Consider the following 25044-nt stretch of genomic DNA (forward strand, 5'->3'; position numbering starts at 1 on the left):
CCTTGGAAGAGGCAAACAAGAAGCGGATGTTACAATGTGATTCCACAGCAGGTGCCAGGAAAGGCTGAGGAGGAGAACATGTCTGTGCTGAAATCAGAGACACTTCTCCCAAGGGTCCCAGCAAAGAGATCACAGTGACAGGGTATAAACATTAACTGCCACAAAATCCTAAATGTAGGCACATCAGTATGATCTACAGGAAAAGAAGAACTTCTAACAGCCCAGAGGGTTCAAGTGAAAGCATTTTGGGGTGGGGTGAGATGAATGGGGTTGACAGTGTGATGGCCCAAGTGTCTGGCTTTTGGATGGCTTGATCCAGGGGGTAGATTTTAGAATATCTGAAAGGGCAAATAAAGTACATATCATCCAGGAACTTTGTTTTGCTGTATCTCTATAACCTCTGTGTCAATTCCTCAGGGCTTAGGGTCCAGGAATTTGGTAAGGCTTTAAAGTACACCAACATCCATTCTCACAAGAACAATTAAATTAGAAGGTCTGGGGGCAGGACCTGGGCATCCGTATGTTTGAAAGCTCTCCGGGTGATTCCAGCAGTCACCGAGAGCTGACACTGCTGGCCCAGCAAGACCTGCCGGTCTTCTCCTGGGAGCTAGGAAGGTCAGGGCTTGCCCTCAGTGTGAGTGGAGGAGATGGAGACTCGGCAGCTCTCTGGGGCTCCCCCAGAGTTAGTACGAGGGTTGGGAGGAGAGCCCAGTGGCCGCCTCCTGGTCCAGGGTCCTGTCCATCCATTGCCTGTGAGGTCTCTCTGTCCTTCAGTCCTGTGATTTTGGAACTAAGATCATCTGATCTCACGATGTGGAGACAAGAGGACGGTCCCTGTCCTCAAGGAGCTTGTGGTCCAGGAAGGAAGATGAGAAACACAAGGCAAAGGAGACAGAGACGCCCAACCGGGGAGGGGTGAGTGGCCTGGCCGCCAAAGGTTGAGAGCAACGAGGCGGCTCTGTGTTCGCCAGGCCAAGTCTGGGGTGCGAATCAGGTCGTGGCTGATTCTCAGGACTCTGGAGAAGTGGTTGGGACCTCGGCACAGAGATGCCATCTGAGAATGAAGCCCTGGGGACAGATGAAGCAGAGAAAGGAAAGCTGAGGGAAATCTTGTAGCACTGACGCCCTCCCTTACCGGCAGGCAGAGGAACAGGGGCTGGAGTGGTCACACAGATGGAGTGACACGGCCCACCAAGCCAAGGGAAAGAGGTTCAGGGTCTCCTCGAAGTAGCAGGTAGGTCATCTGCTAGTCATTATGTGGACGGGGCAGGCCGAAGGCTTGGGGGGTGATGGGAAAGGGGGGACCCTGCTGAAGGATCTGTGCCGGGGTGCTGATGTGCTTCCACAACATCCTCAGGAGGCCGAATGCCCAGAAGCCCGGTGGATGTGGGGGCTGCCGAGGCAGGGGTGGGGCCGGGAGAGGAAGCCAGGAAAAAGGAAAAGCAGGTGACAGTGAAGGCAGCCCTGAGATGTCTGCCCACAGGTCTGTCTTTGGGTGGGAACACGGTAGCCAAAGGGGGATGGATAAGAAGGAAAAGAAGGATGGAACGAAGCACGGCTGTTGAGAGAAAGCGAGTGAGGGAAGGCAAGAGACCGGGGAGTGTGGTCAGCAAGGGCACCTTCCGAATGGCTTGGCCGGGTGAAGCAGCCTTGAGTGCGGACGTCCAGGGCATGGCACACAGTGTCCTCCAATGGAAGAGTTCCAAGCGCCATTAGCTTTGGAGACATCTGCAATGTCGTCTCAGGATGCATGGCATGCAGGGGGACAAGGGGCCCGGACGGGAGGTGCCGAGACGGTCCCGGGGATGGAGGCTGGGGAGGCTGCAGAGGGGCGCGTCTCAGCACTGATGGGGGTCAGGGCTTGCCTTTCCCCACCTCCAAGGTCTAGGTGTCTGGTGATGTCATTCTTGGCTCAGCCTATGGTTCTGCATAAACCGGCTCCTCGGCTTTAGCTCCCCTGAGCTCCACCCCTGCCAGGGTCACCCACTGCAGTGCAGGGATCAGGTTTCGCTCCTGCCAGCTGGCTCTGGCACCACACTCTCGGTCACGGACAGGCACGGAGCAGCCCTGCTTTGCATCTGAGCAGGCCCCGTTCTGCAGCAGGACACACACAGCCCAGTGATCCGGCCCAGTTTCCACAGGAAAGTGATAGCTTCTTCCACTGGTCACAGGGGACACGGTGGGCTGTGGAGACTTCCTATCTTCTTGGGAATCAATGGAGTTCTGCGTGTGAGGCAAAAGGGACAAGCACGACCTGGCTCCGGGCCACGGGCTGAGGTGTTCCCAGGAGCAGGTGCGGCTGCGTGTGCAGTGATGTATTTACCGAGAGCCCCAGCAGGTGCTGTGCGGGGGTGGTGGAAGGGGATACAGAGATGAGATGTGATTCCCCCTCTCCAGGAACTGGCTAGGGCAGGGCAGATGGCCATGAGTTCACAGTGGGGACACCGGTCCGGGGGTTGATCTACCACGTGTCCTATTGAGGTCCCTCCCTTTCCTAACATACATGCTTCTTGAAGACTGAGATAAATAAGAACCATGTGCCCTCCCCTGTCAGTGGGAGGGAACAGCAGATCTCAAAATAGGGGCCATTAAACCCATTCCCCTGGGTGTCTAGATCCCCTTCACCTCACCCCACTCACAGTGTCTAAAACGTGAAGGCAGGGGTCCCTGGGTGGCTCAGTCGGTTAAGCATCTGACTTCATTCAGCTCAGGTCATGGTCTCTCGGTTTGTGGGTTCGAGCCCCACGTCAGGCTCTGTGCTGACAGCTCAGAGCCTGGAACCTGCTTCGGATTCTGTGTCTCCTCCTCTCTCTGCCCCTCCCCTGCTCACACTCTGTGTCTCTCTGTCTCTCAATAATAAATAAACATTAAAAAAAAATTTTTTTTTTAAATATTAAATACAGGGGTGCCTGGGTGGCTCCGTCAGTTAAGCGTCTGACTTTGGCTCAGATCATGATCTCACATTTTGTGGGTTTGAGCCCCACATCAGGCTCTGTGCTGACAGCTCAGAGCCTGGAACCTGCTTCCGATTCTGTGTCAACCTCTCTCTCTCTCTGCCCCTCCCCCACTTGTTCTCTGTCTCTCTCAAAAATAAATAAACATTAAAATTTTAAAACGTGAAGGTTTATCCTTGGAAAGCTGACTTCTGTGACGAGTATCTCCTGAGTCTCTTCTCAGACACTCATCCCCACCTCTGCCCCCTCTAGGAGCTGGGAATGCCACCATCACCAGATCCAAGATGCCACCATCACTAGATCTGTCTAGTTTGGTAACTCCCCGCCTCTTACCCGACAGTCACAGAAGCAAAGCATCCCCTCGGGCCTAGGACGACGAACCAGGACAGCTGTCCGGCCACTCAGCAGTGCCATTAGATGCATGCCAACAGCCCACCAGCTCCCGAGGCCAGAAACCCGTCTGCCCCTGCTGGTTGTCCCCACTGGGCTGCTGGGTGGCGGCAGGCTGGATGCCCAGTGGACGCTTCTTCCATCTTGGCAGCTGATCCAGGCCCAGCCTGGAGCCTCCTCCTGCTGCCTGCTGACAACCACGGCTACTGACAACTCAACCCTAGAGCTGCGGTAGCTTCTCTCTAAGCCAGGGCTCTGGGAGAGGAGGGCCATCCCCCGGCCCGCCTTTTCTGAGTCCAAAAGGAACATGCACATGGCTGGAAACTTGTCGGTCTGCCGTTCTGGCCCCTGCTGCAGATGGAAGCTGGGTTCAGGCCACAAGCTGGCCCCAGGTAAAGGCCACGGAGGCTCCTGATCAGAGGGCACCAGGCCTGGCACCTAAGAACAAAGCAGTCCTGGGGCTGCTATGGTCTTCTCCTCCCCAGTCCCGGGCCCCACGTGCTATGCAGAGATGGCTTCGGCCCATGGACTTCTAAAGCCTCAAGTGCCACCAGACATGCTAGGCTGGGCCAGCTCAGCCTCACCTGTCCTGAACCCCGGTGCCCCCCGCCGACCCCCTCCAACCTTCATTCCAGGCCCATCCTCCTGTTTCCTGAGCAACAGTAAGTAAGTGGATGTCGGCAGCTGCATTTCCAGGCTCCCCTGCTCCTGCAGGCTCATTCCTGGCCTGCCGGCTGGGTGTTCAAGCAATCCTACGGATTCTTGTCATCGGATATCTGCCCTCACACGCAGGCCACGTTCCCCCCCCAACTCTCCTGGTTACCTGGTTTTTATCATCTAGGTTTGAAAATCCTGAGTCAAAATTTGAGGCCAGACCTCCATAAATTTAATCCAAGGAAATAATCAAACCACTATGCAAACATATATGTACAAAAATGTTTGTTGTGTTTTGTAGGAGTCAGATATTAAGAACACACTCTATGCCCATCATTAGGGCACTGCTTAAGTAAATCGCGTAGATTATTCTATCCAGATGATATGAAGAGTTTTAAAGTGCTATAGATTTGTATTTGCTGACATCAGAAATGTACCCTTCCTACTGTGAAGTCAAAAGTGGTACATACAGTGTGATCCCGTTTACGTGTGCATGTGTGGGTGCATGTGTGCGTGCACACTTTACAGTTGTGCAGAGAAGGAAAGCCCAGAAAGAGACACTAAGGTGGTGATTTCTCGGCATTATGAGTGTTAAGTAATTTATATAACTTTAGGTGCTATCTTTTAAAGTATTTTTACAATGAACAGTCTTTTAATGATATTGAATACAACTACTTTAATAACAAGAAAAGGTAAACTACCAAAGAAGCATTACAGTTGAGGAGCTTAAAGATGACCCGGTGGCTGGCTGCCCCAGGATCCCACGTCCTGGGGAGCCATAAGAGCTATAGCAATGCTCTTAGGTTGATCCCAGGAGGACTGAGACCCGGGGGCTTTGCTAGGTTCTAATCCTGCATCTATGTAAAAATCTCCCTGACCAAAAGGCTGAGAGGGCCAGCTACATTTCCTCACTTCCCCTAAAACATCAGTGTTCGAGAACATAGCCGGGAGTGCCCAGGTCTGATGCCTTTCCTTATCTGCAGGCAAGCTGAGCAGAGACCTACCTTTCGATGTCCGTCTCTGGCAAGGTCAGGATTCGTCCCCAGGGTGCAAAAACCTTGATGGCCACTGACACTTAGCACAGCGTGAGCATCACCAGGAGGCCAGACAGTCTAGAAAGAGAAGAAAAAGGGTGGGGGTGGGGTGGGAAAAGATATCATCTTCTGCAAAAAGATCTTTGGAATTTCAGTATCTTAGAGAGTCCCCACCCTAAGTGGAAGCTTGTCTCTGTGTGGAATTTCTAAGTGTGGACCATCTCACACAGGCTGTACCCAAAGGCGGCCGTGGGCACTCCCAGATAAGGGGGGGCCAAGCAGGCAGTGGAGACCCCCAAGGGGCAGAACCTAGATGTCCCTCCCCCATCCCCCAAACACACAAAGCCCTAATTCCCACAGGGGAACCATTAACAGTGGATAAGAGGGAGAATAAGGACATCACCTTCCATCTGATTCAAACCAAGCAACTCCAGAGATGGGGAAAGATAAGAAATTCAGGTCTTTAATCTAATGCTGGAAAGAGAATAGGACACAAACTCTAGAATTACAAAAACAAATCATTACTTCTTTAGATAATGGGCAAGAAGACCTTGAGGAGGCAAAGGATGGGTTCCCTGGAGAGAATTTTTTTTTTTTAAATATAGATTTAATACCTGGTAGGAAGAGCCTATCTATTATGGCGAGGCAGGACTATTCCCAGTTCCCTCTTTCAAATGTAATATATGTGAAAGCCATCTTCACGACAAGAAACGGCATCCTCCACTGCAAAAATGCACAACTGTCATTACCTGGGAATCGATATATTTTTCTAAACTGAATATATCATTATCAATTGATTTTCCTGTTTCCTCTTAGCACTCCAGAGTCCCGGATAGCAGGGGAAAGCTTTAATGTGATATGAGGGATTTGGACAGGTAAATAAGTTATTGTAAACTAATTCCACCTTGCGACGAGCTTCTCCCCGACAACGCGACCGGTCTTTCTCAGAGCCTCTTTCAACCCGCACTCTTCCAGCTGCCACTGACAGAGACACATGCGAGCCATATCAAATAGCCATTTTCAAGCCGAAGGTGGCAAAAATATTATTTTTCCCAAGGAGAGAGTGTTCTCTCTACGATTAAGAAATAACCTCTGTGGGGAAGCAAAGTAAGCCAAGGTCACCATTTAATTTTGACACAGAGCCAAAGTCGTGAGTACATTTCCCCTACCAAGCCTACGTGAAGTGCGCAGATAAATCGATCGCTTTGGCCACAAAATATTGACAGTACTGGTGATAATAAACGATTGATGTATTTCTGGGAAAGATCCCTGGAGGTATGTGCTGGTGAAGAGAGAGGTCTGGGAGACAGTGGTCAGATCGTTTTAGATCCATGAGAATCTTACTCATTCACTCATCGCTTCATTCCTTCATTCCATAAATATTTATTGAGGGCCTGCTGTGTGTCTGGCAATGTTCTAGGCACCGGGGATACATAAGTGAACAAAAACAGAAAGAAAAAAAAATTCCTGCCCTCATGGAATTCATCTTCTAGTGGGTGGAAACACAGAATAAACATTAAGCTTAAGAAATTGCATAGTGCATTAAAAGGTAGGCAGTGCTATATATTAGAGAAGCAGAGCAGAACATGAGTGTTGGGGGGCTGGGGTGCAGTTTAAAGAGGGCGGTCAGGGTAAGACTTATGAGATAGGGCATTTGAGCTCACGTGAAGGGGATAAGGGAGTGGGCCCTGCAGGAATCTGGAGTTGTGTGTTCCTGCAGAGAGAAGAGCCAGTGCAAATGTCCTGGGGTGGGGGCAGGGGGGCATGCCTGTTGTGTTCCTGGGCCAGCAAGGAACCCACCGTGGGTGGGCAGGGAGAGTTTAGTAGGACATTCAGCTAGAGAAGTGAGTATCTAGATCATGCAGGGCCTTGTAGACCACTGTAAAGGCTACTAACTAACTGAGAGCCCAAAGTCCTGGCCACCCAGCTGCGGAAGGAGCTCTCATTCTCTTGAGACAGACCTCCCAGGACTGTCAGCTTAATCTGCTTCCCTTCCTTCCAAACCAGATGGCTCAGCTCTCCAGGGTGTGCCAGATGAACAGGGCACAGGCCAGGCAGGGGTTCAGAGGGGCAGTGGAGGGAGGTGAGCCACTAGGGCTGCCTAGCTTGTTCTGATGACAATGGCCTGGTCTTCCCTCCTCTGTGGCCCCCAGAGGCCACTTCTGGAGGAGATGATTGAAGCGAAGCTCCCCCCCCCCACCAAAAAAAATAAACTGTGCGTGAGGTTGAGTTCTTTGGGACTTTTCCCTAACATGCTCATGGAGAGATCCTAACGTGAGCTGCTGTGGTAGATTGTTACAGGCTGTGCTGGCCATCTTGCCCAGGTCTGCTTTCCATCCTGTCTGTCCCCATGGGGCTCACCTGATCTGCACGGAGGGCATCACTGGAGCTCTGAGACCCCATGACTCCCTGTTGGGTACAGCTAACGCAGATGCCAGCAGGAGACTAGGGACCCGTGGGGGCTTGGGTGTTCATTCCCTTACTTGCCTTCCTCCTTGCAGTGGCTTGACGGGCTGGCTGTGACCCTTCAGTGCGGGTAGCGGGTCTGGATGGCATGCTGCGGGCCCCACAGAGCATTCTCTTTGCGCTCCAGTCACAGTGGCGTCTACATCCTTATGAACAGCCCTGTCATTCAACTCTCTTTAAGCCACTCATTTCAACATGCCCATTTCCTGTTAAGACCCTTATAAGGATCCGCTCTCAGAGGCAGTAGAAAGCAGGACTTTGGAATCAGGCATCCGAAGTGAAATCCTAATGCTGCCCCCTTAGTTTTGTGACACTGGCTAAGGTAATTTCTATGAACCTTCCTTTCTCACTCTTAGAACTAGAGAAACTGATGCGTAATTAGCAGTGGCAGCCGCAGGATCACTGTCCCAGTGCTTTCCCCGCCTGCCCCACCCCCCAGGGCAAGCAGCTGCTCCTGGCTGCCATCTTTGCCTGCCCCAACCCAGAAACTCCTCCCTCGAGGGGTTTCTAGCTGTTCTCTGCTCATATTTGGCACTAGTTGATGTCTCAGTGATTTCACTGATTTCTTCTTCTTGCTCTACCTTCACCCAACCTCTATTCCTTGCAGTCAAATCCCAGGTATCCAGAGAACAGACATTATCTTAATATTTGAATCTCTGACCCACAGCGACCCTCCATTTATCATCTTTTCTTTCTAGGCGGCCTACAAGCTATAGCCATGCACCTAAGCACATTCTACTCTAATGAGATGCATGACAGTCCCAAGTGCTTTTAAAATGAATTACTAGAAACTGATTTCTAGTAATCATTTTGTTCCCATGTTAACATTGGGAAACGTTAAATTTCCGAAGAAAGTGGCCTGGGGAAATGAATTTCAAGAATGAACCCAGGAAGCATCGGGGAGACAGGTAAGGTTTTCCATCGCCAGGGGGGCTCAAGGCAGTATCTCGGGGCTTGACCTTGGCACCTGTGGGTAAACTGACCCTTTCTCTTTCACTAATTTCATCATCAAAGGGCAGCTTCCAGGCTTTAGGAAAAAAAAATTAAAAAGCCATGGGACAGGGATGTTTTACTTTGGTTTTAAAAATACAGTGGGTGGTAAGTCAATGCCTGTGAAAGGGGTCCGAATGTCCCCACCTCGTCAAGGCACTTAAGAGATGCTAATTGAGTTTGATGGGGCCTATGGGCCAATATGAAAGCTGGACCCTCAGATGGGGTCTTTGGGTTGAATAACTGCCTATGTGATGCGAGATCTCCAAATTTCAACCCAAAGAAAATTCTGAGACCATTCTAAGTCTATAACTAAAGATGGTTCCTGACATGAACCAAATTGATAGCCAAGAGAATTACAAACAAGGGCCCCAGGATTTTTTATTTCCCTATAAAACGTACCAATTTTTTGGCGAGAAACTGCCCTTAAGAGAGGAGAAACCAATTAGGGAGTCTCCTATTTGATGCAGGATCATAGACTAGCCCTGCCCGGGTCTTGACCAGGCTACCCAATTATTACTCGGGTGTCTGGGCAGCTCACCACCCCTCAGCCAACTGGGAAGCAAGGATTTTTTTCTTCCTTGGAAGGAAAAAGCAACGGAACCAGAGGCTGCAAACTGTAGAAGAAAACCAGCGCCCACATCCACCTTCCTGCCGGCCCAGGCTCAGGACCCGATGGCGCCCCCAGTACCACGCCACATGCCTGCTCTGAATGCATCCTGCAAGGGGAACACTCATTCACATTCTCCTTCTTTTAAGAAGAAAGAAAAAACCACCCATCCATTAATAATATCAACCATGGGTTCACCAAAGCCTGTAGGCATCTCGCCAACCCCAAAATAAACACTCGCAAAAGGTTTATCCATCAGGTTGGTGACAGTTCATGGGCTGAGGGGTCCGGAAGGCACTGCTTTTAAAGGAGAGATCGGAAACACAAAGATGGAGTGCCTTTCGAGAACCCACCCAACACAATGCAGAGGTTTCCTCTTTCCATTAAGGAGCCAGAATTGGCCACTGATGAGATCCATTACTTATTCTCAATGCTAGGGATGTGCCGCCTGGCCAGCTTTCGTGTGGACGTGAGTTCTTCAAAGAAAGGTAGGATCTTCAGAGGCCATGACTCCTGCCTGAGACGTGATAATGAAATTTTCACAATGCTTGGCATTGACAAAGCCTCGCTCATTCACATTTTCTGATTCACCCTTCCTCGAAAGCTTATGAGTTGGATACTATGTTTATTCCTACTTTAGAGATGGGGAAACTGAGGCTCGTGGAAAAGAAGAACTATCCAAAGTTACACAGCAAATACATACGGTGGGGGGGGACAGAATTGGAACTCTACGTGCTTCAGCTGCCTTGTCCCTGGGGCCCCGATCGATGATGAGATTAGAGCTGTCTTGTGCTCATTCCGCAGTCCCCACCCCTGGGCTGAATAAAAGTACAGGTGTCAGCAGATGGCCTCATTCCACTCTTGGTCCTGGTGAGCCCAGAACAACCCTAGGATCCAACTGGCTGCTGCCCCCCACCATCCGCCCACTTCTCGGCAGCCCCCAGATGCCCTGGTGGCGGTCCGGTTCCTGAGTGACCCCCTCCCACGACAGAGAAGCCACAGATTGTGCTCCACGTCTACCACAAAACCTCTGTCAGCATTGAAGCAGCTCATTCTCCATTACTATTAACTCAGTGTTTCTCAACTTTTTTTTTTTTTTATCATCACTGCCCCCACCAAGAGAAAAATTCAATTCAATTCCATTTTAATGCTTTCTAACAAGTGACATTCAATTCTAAGGGTAAGATTTTGACGGGTACGGTGGAGCTTCAGAGGAGAAGCCATTACAGCGTCTCAGGGTCTTTGCGCCTCCTTCACTTCGGGAATCGACTAACACCCCCTCCCCCCTTGAATGCATTCACTGACTTTCTCCAAACCCGCTCCTTCTGGACCCTTATCTCAGGACCCAGCACAGCCACCTCCTCTGCCTTAAAACCCCACGTCGTCACTCTCTCTTGCCCCCCGCCCCCAGCATTGTGGTTAATCGTGCACAGTCACCTGTCCTCTATAATCTCCACTACCGCTGCCGGGGCCAGGCCTCCCCAGCTCTCACCAGGCCTCCGAGTAGCCCGGCTGCCGCCACAGGGATTGTGCTCAACCCCAGAATAGTCACGGCATTCCTGGCCCAAATCCCTCCACGGCAGGGGCCCCGGGGAGCCCAGGCAAGTCCAGGCTCTTTCCACGCCCTGTGTTGTCCAGCCTCCACTGCCTGGGCCACCTGCCCCCCAGACACCCCCAGCTCTCCTTCTGTGACCAGACACACACCTGCTCCCCTGCCCGGACCTCCTTCCTCCTGCCTTCACCCCTTCTCCTACTGAAAACTTGTCTTGGAAGTACAGACACTCTTAAGGAATATCAAGATAAGTGCACGTGTGTCGCCCAAACAGGCTTCCTGATGGCCCATCTCCAGGTCCCTTTTGGCTGGTTTGGGCAAGGAGAATGGGCAGAGAAGGAAAACGGGGTGCCCACACGATCAGATCCTGAATTACGCCACGACAGTGCTCTGCCAGACACCAGGACTGAAACAGTACAGAAAAAAGGTCCAAATCAACCCCGTCCCCTGCAAACCCGCCCCCCATTTTCTCATGGCACAGCACACCCCTCAGCAACGATATTAACTAGGACATGTTAATATCCTAGCTATTATATGCAATATCTTTGCATTTTTTTAAAATGTTTTTATTTATTTTTTGAGAGAGAGAGAGAGAGAGAGAGACAGAGCACGTGTGAGCGGCGGAAGGGCAGAGAGAGAGGGAGACACAGAATCTGCAGCAGGCTCCAGGCTCTGAGCTGTCAGCACAGAGCCCGACGTGAGGTTCAAGCTCACGAGCCGCGAGATCATGACCTGAGCCGAAGTCGGGTGCTTAATCGACTGAGCCACCCAGGCCTTTGCGTTTTCTGGAGACCAAAAGATGAGGAGAGAAGTGGCTTATGCCAGTGGACCCAACAGCCTGACTCGCCTGCGGTGCCGTTTAAGGTGTCGGCACAGTGTGTAGCACCTGGCACGTAGTACATGCTCAGTAAGGCTCTGTCGAAGGAAGCAAAATGCCTACCAGACTCCACTCATTTTCTACAATTTTGCTTCACACATCTGGAAGTTCACACCACAGTTTCATGACTGGAATACAAACCAGCTTAAAAAAAAAAAATTCAGACACGGCTTCCAGATTTCGCTCTTATAAACAGGCCTGCATCCTCCCTTTAAATTGCAATAATTCCTTTCCAGATGTTGCTTCTCCTTCAGACCCATAAATTTAAGCTTTTCATGATGACGCTTCACATTCGCCTGTGCTGCTGGCTCTGTGGAGTGCTTCCGCATCTTCTCTCCTTCATTAGATGGCCACACGGACCCCGGGAGAGCAGGACAGGCACTGGCGTCGCTAATTCACGGACAGGGAGGCCGGCTGCCGAGAATGCCAAGCTGGACTGCAGAGCGAATGGGCTTCCCTCGCCTTCCTGGTGCTGAGAGACAGGCAGTACACTCTCCCAGCACCTTCCAGGTCTCCGTGTGGGTTGGGCCATCTATGGAGGCTCACCTCCACCACGTTGGCCTCAGCATTGCCACCCACCTCAAACTCTGACTCAAATGTGAACATGTCTCTCCCGTTGGTTCTGACATTCCTGAGAGGCTATCATATTGCAATAAGGCCTGTCTAGAGTCTTGGAGTAAAACACAACAGTAGGCCAGTTGGTGGGTGACGGCAGTCGTCAGAGAAGCAGTATGTGCCCAGACAAGTTGGTTCCCCAGCTGTCCCCATGAGGTTCTGCAGGCCCTGGTCAGGTGGTCCCTGCTCCATGAGGTGGCCCCCATCTTGGCATCATCCACAGAGGAACTCACTCTCAGGCACGAGCCTACCTCCAGGCTGCACCTCCAGGCAGAGCCCGAGAAAGTAGGGCTTCTCTCTTTCTTTCCACCTCCCCTGTTCCAGTTTCTTGTCTGAGGCCTGTCTCCTTCCTAGTGACAGGGAGGCTGTTTGTTTTAGTTCTTCAGGGTGGCCTTTAACCTGCACCCTTGGCCCTCAAGTAGCCAACTGCATCAGAAGACACCTGAACCCTCCTCTATGTGGGCCACCGCGTCCATGTTGGGGGGCAGGAGTCACCAAACACCATTATCACTGGTTCTGGCATCTGCTTACTGCCAGGGTCAGGAATGATAGTCTGGTCGACACCCGCTAGTGCACAGGGTCCCACAGCATCCCCTGCCCCCCCTGACACCCCTGCCCACAGTTTTAGAGAGAAGTGATGGGGAAAAGTGACTTCACACAGTAACACGCTGGGTTCTTAGGCTCGGTGGGTTTCTGGGGTTTCTGGTCTGCTCAGGGAGATGCAGAGAGATCTGATAACCCCTTCTCCCGAGTCTGGATCCTTACGGCCTGCGTGGCATGGGCAGAGCTTCCTTTCTGGATTTCCATCCTAGTCCCTGCTGGACCGGTTCAGGGTCTGGCTCAGCCTGTGTAGAGGTCAAAGGCACTCAGCATAGCCCATGGCACATATAACAGGTGGCTGCAACCATTATTATCTCCATGTCGGCTAACTGAAGCACAGAAGAGATGTCCCTAAAATACCTATGGTGCCATGGTGGGGGAGGGCTGGGAACCACACAAGGTGGTGCTTTCTCTCCTGGCACCTCTCCACAGAAGTGAGCACACAGGGGCAGACACATGGGCAGGGATCTTCCTGGAAGGCAGTCGAAGCAGTGGGCTCACCATGCATACAGGAGCCCTGGGTCGATCTGACACTGCTCAGCTGTCACTCCCTGCCCCCTCCAGCTATGTCCCTGAATTTCCGGAGAGGGCAGCTTCAGCCTTTACTGTCCCCCGCCCAGACAGCAGCCCCCCCCCCCCCACAATTGGTAAACCAAACGGCAGGCCTGTGGGAAGCTGCTGCTACCGCTCCGATTCTCTCATTCCACCTCTTCTGAACCCCAGCCTATAGGGCCAGCGTCTGGAAACCACTGTTTCCTCACCCAGTAAAAAGCTGTTTTATTTGAGTAGATCTGAGGCTGTTTCTATACTCTCAGAGAAAAAAAAAATTGTGAAAGAAAAGCCTTTGGAGATTACAGTACTTTTTACCCAGATATGATGAGTTATCCATTTAAAAATAAACCACAGACAGGCATGTTTCTCCGTACCCAGGCAGAAAGCAGTCATTACCAGGAATTTCTCTAAGTTCTCTGCTTTTCTTGGCCAATATAGAAACAGCCTAGGAACTGAAAATAGAATTAGGAGCTAATTCTGTTTTCCTGATCTCTACCAACGTGTGCAGGCAAGTGGCTTGATCGCACCATGGCTTCACGTTCCATCTGAAAAAATAAAAAAATAAAACATGGAACCATTGCTCACCGAGCTCACGGCGCTTCTGCAATCTAAACCAGCAACCCAGGAGCCAGGCCAGAGCAGTCAATACAAATGCATGAATCCCCGAGCTGCAGCCTGGCACGGCTCGATGTCCGGATAGAGGCAAGAAAGCAAAGGCCAGAGCGGGTGAGTGACTAGCTCAAGGTCACACAGCTGAGGAGCCGGAGAAGCTGGGCGGCAAGGTTCACCCGCTGATCTCCTTCTCCCCATCGTCTCTCTGCGGCTTCACCGGACCTGAAGTTTCCAGGAAAGTCCCCTAGAAAGGTTAAACAACTTATCAAACCCTGTCTTCCTTCCTGAAGAAAGCTCCCCGGTCTTCCTCTCTCCTCTCCAGCGAGCAGTAAATCAGATATTCCTTGCTGCATTACTTTTCAAGCTCGATGTTTCTAAATCCAAAGACATCTATAAATAATACATACTCATTTATATGTACATTTAAAAGATTTAAAAAAAAAAGCCATAACAAAGATACCTGTAGATTCTTCTGAATACTAATGGCCTACTTAAAACACAGTGGGAGCAAATGGCTGAGGAACACAGGTAACCACACATGCGAACTTCCCTCCACTCTATCTCGGGCTGCGCCCGGGAGCCGGGGAGCCTCCGTTCTGAGCACTCCATTCACTGCTTCTCCCCCACGGTCACATTGAGCCATCTGCTTCTTCTTTTATATGTGGGACTGTGTATTTTTTTTCCTCTTCAGTTTTATATGAAACATTTAGCAATGAAGTAGCAAATAAAAATACTACATATCATCTAGAATTCATATAAAATTGTAGTTGGCTTGAACGCATCTAAAGGTTGATAAAAAGAAACACATAGATGCTTCTTAAAGGCTTATTTATATTTTATTACACATTACACACATCACACTCCATTGAGAAAATTTAGAAGTTGATGTGGTTCGCTCTGTCACAAGCTGGCATGGCAACGATTACTGCATCTAGAGAACATTCCTCCTTTGGAACACAATGCGTTCGCCTTGCCGGTGCCCCAGCAGACGAAAATGGCGCAAATAACCCATCAGCACTCACTTAGTCACTGGGAGGGTTTCTATACTGTTCTCCCCCCACCCCCCCCTCCCCAGAGTGTGCACTCTTGGCTCCATCTGGCCACCCCATCCTCCACCCTGCTGATCCTCACTCCAAAGCCAGGATGTGGCTGGAGCACCATCACCTCCCAGACAGACGTCCAGGTCAGCTAGAAGCTGGCTAGAGCTGCCACCTACCCTGTCACACACCCCCGTGCAGACACACAGGATGTCACAAGGCTGTGGATGCTACGGGCTAAGCTAACCAGCCTCTTAGGACTGAAGGTGGTCAGAGGAGGGAGGGCTCCCAGCTGCAGGAAGGCTCCCTGCCAGGGCTTACTCTAAGGTTCGGGAAGATGAGAGAACCTGCAGGGGCAGAAAAGCGGGCATCTGGTGTGGTTTCCCTTCCAAAGCGGATCCTACAACACAGATTTGGATACAATTGTCTTCGGGGCGGGTGGGTGGGGGAGTGTTGATCCAAGGACGAGGGAGCAGGGATGTCAGGCAGAACAGAAGAAAGGCCAACCAAGGATACGTTAGATACTGATAGTGAGATACACATTAGATACAAGATAGTGAGATACCGGTGTAGGCAACTGGGGCTTAATCCTGCCGGGACCATTTTAGTGAGCGTGTAGTACGTATCTTAGAGACGTCTCACCAAGATGTAAGGAGCGAAGCCAGGGTATTTATTCATCACGTCCCACCTCTCACTGGTTGGCGGGTGCTTTGTGGGTATCGATTCCCCCCCACACCTCCAGCCTGCCCTCACAAAGAGAGAGGCAGGAGATGGAAACTGTCAGCAGGTGGGCCCCAGGGATGGGGCAGGACACTGACAGCCTCTGTTACTGCAGGTTAAGGGAGGGCTCTCTTTTGCACCTGAATACTGGCAGGGACTGCAGCCACAGCACCCGTTCGGGCGCCTTGGTCTCTGGGACCCCGCTCTTCTGCGTAACAGGAAGATACGTGTCACTTGCCACAGCAGGAGACCTTGAGTTTGCTCATCCCCACAGCACATGCCATGTCAAATGCGTTTGTAGTAGGATCATCTGCTATCTGTCGGCCGTGCAGCAACCGTGTATGAAAAATAACATCGAGGAGCAAATTAAGTGATCTGTCTGCAAGCAGCCTGTTTTGATGGGGAAGGGCTACTGACAACAAATCTATGACAATTAATCTATGACAATTACACATAGATTATCTAAGAGACATATATACGTGTTCAGAAGGAGAACCCCGATTATGGGCATTTTATTATTTATTTATTTATTTCAATGTTTATTTATTTTTGAGAGAGGGAGAGAGAGCAGGAGGGGAACAGAGAGAGAAAGAGACACAGAATCCAAAGCAGGCTCCAGGCTCTGAACTGTCAGCACAGGGCCTGATGCGGGGCTGGAACTCACATGCCGTGAGATCATGACCTGAGCCGAAACCAGACGTTTAACTGACTGAGCCATCCACACACCCCCTGGTTATGGACATTTTAAATATGACCTGGATTAAATCATCTTGTCTCCCTTGAAAGGAGTAGTAATAATTAAGAGAAGAACTGGGAGAAATCAATTATACCCATCACCTTCCCAACCAAAAAAAAAAGTTAAGAATTTTCACTTTTCAAGATGATGATGCCTTACTTAACACATTGAGACTTTTGGATGCTGCCAAGAACCGCTACAAAAAGGGTTATAGGCCAGAAGGACCCAGAGAAGCCCCTGGGTGCCCTGAAAATGGGATGGGAAAGCTGGGAGGTCGGGCATGCCTCTCCCTGGGGAGCAGAGGCCAGATAAGGATTCGAGGCAAGTGGTTCACTTGGGGGAGTGATTTCAAGAAAGCTCAGACGGGCGAGTGGGAACAGGTAAGGGAAGGAAGTCAACGCAGATTGCCCTAAGTGAGCAGGTCACCGCTGGGGGCACCGAGGCCAGTCTCCCCGGGGACCTCTGGGGGACACAGAGGGGCAAGTCTCAGGGGCATCCCACTTGGGGTGTGACCAGCTGGAGTGTTTTCCACCAAGTCCCCTTTTTCCTCGGCTGAAAGCTGCTGCCAGAGGACTAACCTCCTGGCATTTCAGATCTGCCCTAAGTGGCCACCAGAGGCTCTGGGGGCGCAGGGCTGGGGAGGATCCTGGGAACATGAACTTCCAACATGTGCACACACACTGTGTTGGGAACTCATAACCTCTGATTACTTGGATGGAATTCAATTTGCCACTTTCAAAAACCTAACAAAAACAGACTACCCCCCACTCCCATGTAATCACTGAATAATATTATAATCATTTTGCGTGGAAATTGCATTATTTCCCTGATGGAAGCAAAGGCTTTGCACCTCTCAGGGCTTCACCCGCTACATTACCTTTCAAAGTATGAAGTAGCAGGTTCCAATTATCTGAAAAAAAATTTAAAACAGTAACAGCACAATACATAGTGCGATCCTGACGGAGAGAATACACATTTTCCAGGACGGGCACCTTGATTGGTGGCTGTAACTGTTAAACACGTTTCAGGTAATATAGTGATAATGGACATTAATAGAAGCAATAGTGCTGAAGTGCTAGAATATAATCATTTCTGATTATATTACTATTTCCTTTTGTGGAGCACAGTGCATATTTCCGAATGACTCTGGGCTCATTAAAACGACAGAAAAGCCCAGCGGCAGGTTGGCAGAAAGGTGGCCAGAGGGGACTTGCAGCTCCTGGTGCTTGGAAAAATGGGGCAAGATGGTGGCTGGAGCTCCTGGTGGGCCCAGCAATCCCAGGACCCACCTCGTGATCCTGCTCCAACCAAGACCTCTGCCTGCCTTTGCAGGCACAGGCTGCTGACCAGCTGGTAAAGAATGCGCATATGCGCAAGGCAGCAAGCCGATGGGCTTTAAAGGAGAACTTGGTAAACGAAAAAAATTTTGTTTACGCCCAAACACGTGACCGTCTCTCCTTTCATCTCTCATTAGCCTTCAGAAAAAGGGTGTTGCCTTATCTTCAAGGTACCCAATATATCGATGGGTACATTCTCTAACAAGTAAAGGACTTGTCTTAACAGTGCCCTCTCTCGCCTAATTTAGCAAAAACAGATGTGGTAATTATTCTTGGGATTATGGCTTCATAATTTTAGTGTTCGGATGTTGTAAATACGCCTTAAAGACCACTTTCTCAAAAAAAAATTTTTAATATTTTTGAAAGAGAGAGAGAGAGAGAGAGAGAGAGCGTGAGCACGGGAGGGGCAAAGAGAGAGGGAGACACAGAATCCAAAGCCGGTTCCAGGTTCTGAGCTGTAGGCACAGAGCTGGATGTGGGGCTTGAAATCACAAACCGTGAGATCATGACCTGAGCCGAAGTCAGATGCTTAACTGACTGACCCACCCGGGTGCCCCTTAAAGGTCACTTTAAAAAGACACCCCCCCCCCCCCAGGGCGCCTGGGTGGCGCAGTCGGTTAAGCGTCCGACTTCAGCCAGGTCATGATCTCGCAGTCTGTGAGTTCGAGCCCCGCGTCGGGCTCTGGGCTGATGGCTCAGAGCCTGGAGCCTGTTTCCGATTCTGTGTCTCCCTCTCTCTCTGCCCCTTCCCCGTTCATGCTCTGTCTCTCTCTGTCCCCCCCCCCCCAAAAAAAAAACGTTAAAAAGACACCCCCCAAAAAAATAAATAAAAAAATAAAAAGACACCCGACAATGGCTAACTGCTACAAGAGATGATGAACATTCATCTGTAAGGCAAATGGAAACAGCAACGACCAACACAGCTTATAGGAATTGGGACCTGTGGCTTGGGGCAGAATTTTAAAGAAAGGTGTAATCCCCTAATGTGGCTTCTCTTGAAAACTTGGATGGAAGTAAGAATTGTGAGCTCTGGAAACTGTCAGAGGACTCAGAAAAAGCAGCTTTAGTGATAAAAATTACGCCGGGAACAAAACACTCACTGGGGTCGAAACTGCACGTGGGTGACAGGTTGGAATGAGGATGTGTGAAATTTGTCAGTGGAAAAGCTAATACTTTAAAGTTAGCATGTCATATATTTTGTCATTTTAAAGATGTGTAACTAAAGCAATTGATTAAACATTTTAAGTAAACAGTAAGTTATCTATATGCTACAACAATATCCTTTATGTCTGTGTATAATAGGTCTATACACTAGAGATGTCTGCATCTAAATTCCAAAAAATTCATATATTCAGGCTGGCTAAAAAAACTTTTTTAGGAGACCTTTTCTTTGGGAAAGTGGGGAATACCTTATACTTGGGTGTAAAGTTAGTTTTCTTACCATGGTAGAGGGGTGGCCACCATCCTGGCAAAGGCCTAATTTAACCTACAGATCAAAGCCACTGGGGACACAAACTTTTGTTCATTGAATGGGTGGGAGAACCAAAGCCTAGGTAACTCTCTGCTCTACCAAGCCACCCTTAAATGAAGAAGTAAAACACACAAGAAAATCTAGAAATCTGAACCCGGGTTCTCCCATAGACATACCATGGGCAGTGGTTCAGCCTAAGGCTCTTCCTCTGTCAGGCGGGGATAATTTGGGGCCTAGCCTCAAAGAATCTACCTGTCGTAGGTGATTCTGGGGCACTGCAATGCCTGACTTCTCTTTAGGAGGTTTTCCCTTCGAATCACAGACCAGTTTGCATTTCCAAAGCCCTGCCAGAACCCTGCTACTTCCTGCCTTAAAAAAAAGAAAAAAAGATACATTTATGAAAAGCCTATCTAAATATGAAAATGTATGTCTGGTCTTCTTTTCAAATGGGAGGCAGCTGCTGAAAGGTGCCAGGTAGGACTTGTCTATCACCTTGGCCTCCCCGAGCTGCAAAATCTCTTCCCCCCTCTGGCCTGGAGCAGTCCCTTCTACCTGCAACCCCCAGGCTCCCACCCTTCATGCCTGTGGGTGCTGGGCCAGGGCCACCCACTGGACCTCCCATCCTGATGGGAGGAGGGGCCGCTGTTCCTAAAAGGTGGGAAAGCCGAATCTGTGCTGGCTCACGATGCATTTCTGGGGGCTGAGACCCACTTGAAGTTTGATTAGTAGTGCAGATCTACTTCTTTCCCCCAGCAAAGGCAGAGGAGGAGGGGTGCATTTGATGATGGGGTGGGGTGTCCTGATGGAGGAATTACATGAGCTTCCTGGGCTCCACTTAACATCCCAGGCAGCAAAGAGTGATTATGAGTTCCCAGAAGCGTACACTTCCCTCAAGCGTTTGTCTTTGGATGGGGCATTTCAGCCACAAAGTGCCTAAAAATTAACAGCTACACGAGAACTCCTAATCAGGCAGGATTAAGCTGGCTACCTCAAGGCCACACTCCTCAAAGCCGCAGGCATGGGATTTCTAGAGCAGCAGCAGGAAGCCCTGGAACATATGAATTATGAATTGAGACCCTGTGGATGCTGGAGTCTGGTTCCAGAGCCCAGATTCACAGGGCAGATGAAAAGAACCACATTTCTTGCTTGCTTGCAATGTAGGCTCCCCCACCTACTGGTCATATGATGTCGAGCAAGCCTCATGCCTCCTCTGCCTCAGTCTCCTCAGTAACAAGAAGCACTTCCACCATGGGGTTATTGGGACATCAAATGAGGTGATTCAGTAAAGTACTCAGAAACGTGCCGACACATAGTATGTTCTCAATAAACGTGAGCGATTTTTGTTTGATCTCGTCTGCCACCAGAATGATCTTCCTAAGACACAACTCTGGTCTGCTCTCATTTGGAATCCTTCAGTGGTCTCTCACTGAACAAACAAAATCCAAAACACTTGGCATGGTATCTATGGCCCCAGCCCTACTCTAGTGACCACCGCTCACAGTGCCTCCACTCTGAGCTCCTAAGCACGCACATGCTCTCTCCTACCCTCGTGCCTTTCCACAGGTGCTGCCTCCACCTATCCTGTCTGTCCCTCATCTTCTGCTTGGCCGGCTCCACCGTGCGTGCCTAAGTGCCCATCCACTGAGCTCCTGCAGTTACCATATGCACACATTTGCTGAGGCACCATTTACTCTATTCACATTTTGGACTGGATAATTCTTTGTTGAAGGGGCTGTCCTATGCAATGTAGGAGGGATGGCATTCCTGGCCTCTACCCACTAGATGCCAGTAGCATCCCTCTTCTCCCTTGCCCCCAAGTTGTGACAATCAAGAATAATTCCAAACATTGCCCACTCTCCCCAAGGTAGAAAAGAGGATAAAATTACCCCTGGGTTGATAACCACTACGTTAGACGATAAGCCCCTTGAACACATAGGCTATAGCTTCCTTCTCTATCACTGGGACCTGGCCAGATAGTTGGCAAATAGTAAGCACTCAATAAATGCCCACTGAAAAGGAAAGAAGGAAATAAAATGAATTTAGTGCTCATAACATAGTAAATATCCCCCCCCCCAGGATGAAATAGGCATGTTGGATCAAATAATGAATAAATGAATGAGACCGAGTTTGATGAGTGACTTAAACACACAGCATGAGCACTGAGCAAACAAGTGCCTCTCATCATTTCAATATCTTACAGAAAAATTTCAGCCCCCTATCACCTTCCGGCTTCCTCACCATCCGTCTTGTTCAGCCGCTTCGCATCCCCGCGAAACTTCTTCAGGGACTGACTGACCTTCAGTCTGCCCCCTTAATCTGCCATTCCCTCCTCAGCCCACTGCTGTCACACCCCTTCTTCTGACCAAAACCAAATCAAACCAAGCAAAACAGAAAAACCAGGGAACTTCCCCAGCGCTTCAGATCTCAGTAGGCTGCACCTCTAACCCTCTCGTTGTACAAACTTGACCCCTAGCCTCCCTGCAGGCTCTTCCTCAAAGGTCTCTTATCTCTACCTGCCCCTCTTTACCTGCATTATCACTTGCCTCTCTGGCAACAGGCCTTTCTTGGTCTCCCTGAATCTTCACTTGTTCTTTTCTGACCTGTTCTCATGTTGCAGCTAGGGAGTTTTTCTCAAAATGCAAAACTGATTCTTTTTCTCCCCTGCTTGAAGCCTTCCTCATCAGTCTCAGATTGACTGGAGCCCCAGTGTGGCTCCAAGGTTATGCATGGACTGGTTACTGCCTCATCTTACTTTTCCCCCACTCTCCTCCATACTTTCACCACACTGGACTTCTTTCAGTTTCTGGAATGTTCCACACTCCTGGCACAGGGCCTTTCCATGTGCTGTTTCCTCTCTTTCTTCACCTGGTTATGCTGATTCAAAGTCCAACTCAAACATCAAGACTTCCTTGACCTGAGACTATATCCCATCCCCGTTTGTAGAGTTATGAGAATATATCTTCCTTCAAGCACCAGTGTTCATAATTTATGCTTACGATTATATGATTAACTTGGCTTCTTAGCCTAGAGTATAAATCCGAACAGGCAGAGACTATGTCCACTTTTGTTTACCTCTGTGTTTCTAGTCTAGAGGTCGGCTACCTATGGCCTTTGGACCAAAGCCAGCCCCTCGTCTGTTTTTGTGAATAAAGTTTTATTGGAGCAAAGCTACACCCATGCATTTATGTATTTTCTGTGATTGCTTTCACCCGATGAGAATTGGGTAGCTGCAACAAAGACAATATGGCTCTCCAAGCCTAAAATATTTACTCTACAGAAAACGTCTGCCAATCCCTGCTCTAGTCAGAACACCTAGTGCCTAGCAGAAAGCAGACATTCAATACAAATTTGTTAAATAAATGAGTAAATGGGCAAACTGAAAAAAAAAAAAATGAGCTTCTGACATATCCCTTAGTGTCTGCTGAGGGAGTGTCTCAAACAAGCCCCTCGAGGGCAATGCTGGCCACCTGCAGACGTGCACTGGAGCCCGTGGGGGCCAGTATTTGTGTGCTCTTTTCTCCAGGAGCAGAATTTCTTACATTTTCTTTGGATCCTGCCAACAGGTCACTCCAGGCAAGGAAGGGGCCTTTCCTCTGACTACAGGGTCTTTGCTCGTGGTGCTTCTAAGCCTGGGAAACTCTCATTGGCCATTCCACACCAGCCAGACCCTGTCACAATCCTGTGACAGCCCTAAAGGAAGAAAAGGTAATTCCAGAGCCACCTCCACCTCAGGGATACCCAGGGAACGTGGGACTCCATGGGTCCAAAGAAGTTTCAAACACACTGTGGGGACTTTGGGTAAGGAAGGAGCCCAGAACCACACCAAAACCCCTGAAGGGACAAAACCAAAGGACAGAACTAGAAGAGAAGACGTTAACTCCCAGCTCTCATTCCTCGTAGCCCAAACCTCCAGGACCCTGCAGCTCAGTGCCATCACTACCCAGAGGAAAAGATGACCTTAGTCACTCCGGCCCCCAAAGACCTGGCCATTCCTTATTCAGAGCCCATTTTGAGTTGAGCCTTTGGTCAAACATCATCCTATAGTGGTCCCTGTGTTTGCACGAGGGTCACAGCCTCCATACCTTGCACTATCTCAGGGCAGGGCCTGCTTTATGCATCACCTGCCTCTTCCAGCTCCAACCCCTGGATCGGGAAGGCACACTGTGAGGCACACGGGAGGGTCTCAGCACACACCTGGGAAAGGCGAACGGGCCTCGGAATGCACTGGATCCGAGCTGCATGCACTGCCTCTGACACCTGAGAGGCCGACCGCAGCCACCCAGCTCCCTTCTGCCTGGGCCTGCTTCTTCTATGGCACGCCTGACCTGGAGTGACCCTGCTTCTCTCCTCCTTCTGCCCAGCGCCGTCCCGGCCGGGTCCTGTCAGCACATTTCAAACCAGCCTGGATGCATCCACTGTCCAGTCCCATAGGTTACTAGACTCCATGCAGGCTTCTTCTGGAGCTGCCATCCTGGCAAAATTTCAAAGTCAAGAAGTAGCCACATCCTTTTTTTCTTTTCTTTTTTTTTTTTTTCCATTTTGTGGGGGAAGACTCCAGAATTTTAATACTCATAAGTGGTAGCTAATTCCCAAAGCAGCGATAAAGCTGGATTCAGGCTGAAGTGTTAAATGTGGCAGGAACAAAAAATGCAATGTGAGCATTTACACCAAAGTGCAAATAGTCAGAAACCCGCAGAGTGGGTGCGGAGAATGTTTCCGGCTCTTCACTCATGGGTGCTAGACGCATGCATCACATGGCTTTGCTAGAGAAGGAGTTTCACATTTAGTTCTCAGATGTTTTGTTAAAATCCACAGAAAAGAAAATGAACACTCGTGAGCGAAGCTCAAAGCACTGTCCCAAAAATTCTAGAACATTCTCTTCTACCTGCCTCTTCCCAGGTCTCTGGCATGGCTCTATGAACACTTGGGCACTAAAGGGACACTGCTGGGGGTTCCGTGGAGGCAGCTCCCTCTCAGTCCTGCCCCTGCTGCTGTCCCCACTGCATCAAAGTCTCTGGGTCCAAAGTCTTCTCTGCCTTGGCTTCTCCATTTACAAAAATGGAGAGGATGCTGGCTCCTGTCCCCCATCATGCAAGAGTCTGCTCAGAAAAGGAATCCTTTGAAGTAGGCTTGGTGGCTGTATCAGTCTGCTACAGCTGTCATAATAAAATACCACAGACTGGGGGCTTCCACAACAGAAACTTATGTTCTCACAGTTCTGGAGGCTGGAAGTCCAAGGTCAAGATGTCGGCAGTTTTGGTTTCTCTGGGGGCCTCTTGCTTGGCTTACAGAAGGCCGCCTTATCGCGGTGTTTCACCTAGTCTTCCCTTGATGTGTGCACATTCCTGGTGAGTCTAAATTTCCTCATTTGATAAGGACACCAGTCAGATTGGATTAGGGGCTGCCCACATGACCTCACTTAACCATAATTACTTCTTTAAATGTCCCCTCTCCAAATACTGTCACATTCTGAGGTACTGTGGGATTAGGGGCTTCAACCTATCAGTTTTGTGGGGAACACAATTCAGTGTCTAACAACAATATGCTTTATCTTGTGGTAGAAATAAGGGGTTGAAGCTTCACCCAATGGCAAACTTGCCTGCCCTCAGAAGAAGTTTTTGAACAGGGAGGTGAATAAAATTCATGACCAAAATATCTTCCATTAACTGAATTTCCATTTATTTGTTTTTAACAAAGATCTTCACTAAGACAGACAAATCAATGATGATGATATAAATAACAGTCATAGTAGACCAACCAGCCACACCAAGCAAAGCCACGAACACTTTTAACTTAAAACAGCTTACAGTTGCCAAACATTGTTCTAGGCCTGAAAT

The 25044-nt window shown here is 49.7% G+C and overlaps 1 protein-coding gene across 3 annotated transcripts in view; it reads right to left on the bottom strand.

The window, feature by feature from the left end:
- The window catches only part of KLHL29 (kelch like family member 29), a 309817-nt gene that overhangs the window by 222012 nt on the left and 62761 nt on the right, over positions 1–25044 (bottom strand). For all 3 annotated transcript variants that reach the window (XM_053201183.1, XM_027033274.2, XM_027033275.2), the window contains exon 2: positions 5003–5110. The gene's annotated coding sequence lies outside the window, so the exon portion shown is untranslated. The remainder of the gene's footprint in view (positions 1–5002; positions 5111–25044) is intronic.

Source organism: Acinonyx jubatus, chromosome A3 (genome assembly GCF_027475565.1).
Source record: "Acinonyx jubatus isolate Ajub_Pintada_27869175 chromosome A3, VMU_Ajub_asm_v1.0, whole genome shotgun sequence".
Classification (NCBI taxonomy): Eukaryota; Metazoa; Chordata; class Mammalia; order Carnivora; family Felidae; genus Acinonyx; species Acinonyx jubatus.